At 32.6% G+C, this 1,914-nt stretch overlaps 1 long non-coding RNA gene across 1 annotated transcript; it reads left to right on the forward strand.

Annotated features, from left to right (window-relative positions):
• Positions 1–393: 393 nt before the first annotated feature.
• LOC112140058 lies at positions 394–1,906 on the forward strand. The gene is made up of 3 exons (XR_002918105.2): positions 394–528; positions 1,238–1,302; positions 1,703–1,906. It is a non-coding gene; the product is annotated as an uncharacterized LOC112140058 (long non-coding RNA).
• The last annotated feature ends 8 nt before the right edge of the window (positions 1,907–1,914 follow it).

Genomic DNA, 1,914 nt, shown 5'->3' on the forward strand with positions numbered 1-1,914 from the left:
CAGTGAAGACATTTGATTCAGGGGAGACCCCCCCCCCCACCACTGCTGTCACTTTTGTCTAAATAAACTCTTAATAATTTATTTCCTGAATTTTTATTGAACATTTCATGATCCACTGTAACATAACTCTAGCAGATGATTATGACATAACATGAACAAAAACAGGAACCAAAGGTATGCACTGAAAAAAAGGATTTCTAGAGTATTTGAATTTACTCGAATTAAAGTAGTAAATGCAACACAATTTATTCATATTTTCTCTGTTAATGTCATTTAAACAAGTTAAAACTATGTGATTGAATAACTTGTTTAATATGCTTGTTTCTAACATGTAGACTGAAAGTGATTTAATTAAAAAAGTAAATTTGATGTAATTAAGTTCCTTCAAAACAGGAAAAGGAAATACATTCAAAAATTCAAAATGCTGAGTAACTTTCCAAAGTTCAGTAGAAGAAATATCAGTGGAGGGAACATCGGCTGGCATGGCGTCTTTTCAGTGGCCCTAATAAAGACCTTCAAAGTGAAAAGGTAAGTTTAAATATGTTGCGTAAGATATTTACAACATTACCAGTAGCGTTAATAAATAATTCTGCCTTTTTTAAACAACTTAATTCTCTGACTAACCACAACAAAACCTGTTACTACTAGCTAGCTAGCTAGTTAGCTAGTGCACTCACACCGACCCACTTAGTAAAAGCCAATGAAAAAGCGATTGTTTTGTCATCTGCACACTAGTTGTTTTTTGTAATGCATGGGCAATTATTAAAAAAATGTATCTGCACTGGGAAGAAACACTCTGCACACATAAAAAATACCACACCACACGCATGCAAGTGAGCTGTTGCTCGTCATGGGAAGACATTTTCTGCATGGTGAGAGAAAATCTGCTTGAGGAGTTGTAAGGGGGATACTTTTAACAATATGGGGTAGACTCTTGGGCTCAAGTGGAACAAACATGATGTGTTTTTGGTTGAAGAATCAAAGACATTAATTCCTCATTTTAAACAATGACCCTCCTCAAAGAAAGTTTATGTTGATCTCAGAATTGTGCAAAAAACAGGAAAAACTTTATTATTTGAGTTCAGCACTGAAAAAAATATTTGTTTCTTAAAAACATTTATTTTCATTTTTTGAGAAACATAAACGGACATTTTGGACATGTATAGAAAATGTGCCTAACTATTTCTATTTACTAAAAAAATACTGTGTATTTAATATTATGTTTATCCCCTGACAGACTGATTCCCGTGGTGATTCACCGTGGACCCACTACACTTGATGTATGTACAGCTGGACGTGGAAGTAAGTACTTGGAAAAAATATTTGTCATTTATAATAACTAATGTTGGCAGTGGTATTTGANATAAACGGACATTTTGGACATGTATAGAAAATGTGCCTAACTATTTTCTATTTTCTAAAAAAATACTGTGTATTGAATATTATGTTTATCCCCTGACAGACTGATTCCCGTGGAAGTAAGTACTTGGAAAATATTTGTCATTTATAATAACTAATGTTGGCAGTGGTATTTGAATTTTTGATCGTGTCATAGAATTTTTAGATTGTAAGCAGCAAAACTAATTTGATTCATAGATTTGAAAATTGTGCACCAAAATATTCATTGATTTAATGATTTACATTGTGATACTAATTGTGTTGTACAACTAGAGTTGAAAAATAAAAACGTTTTCTTTTCCAGTGTAATGATGCAGAGGCTGGACGAGAAGACATTATTAAAGGAGCGTGTGTTTACATGGATGAAGATCCAGAAAACCTGGTCCAGGAATATGTGGTATGCATATATTTGCACGTGAATCATATCTTGATTTTCTCTTTCTTTGTACTTTATTTAAGATTTTTTTTCAAGTGGTTGACCTATAGAAATCTTTTTTTTTTACAGTCCTTCATTTT

This window comes from Oryzias melastigma, unplaced genomic scaffold (assembly GCF_002922805.2).
Source record: "Oryzias melastigma strain HK-1 unplaced genomic scaffold, ASM292280v2 sc03997, whole genome shotgun sequence".
Taxonomy (NCBI): Eukaryota; Metazoa; Chordata; class Actinopteri; order Beloniformes; family Adrianichthyidae; genus Oryzias; species Oryzias melastigma.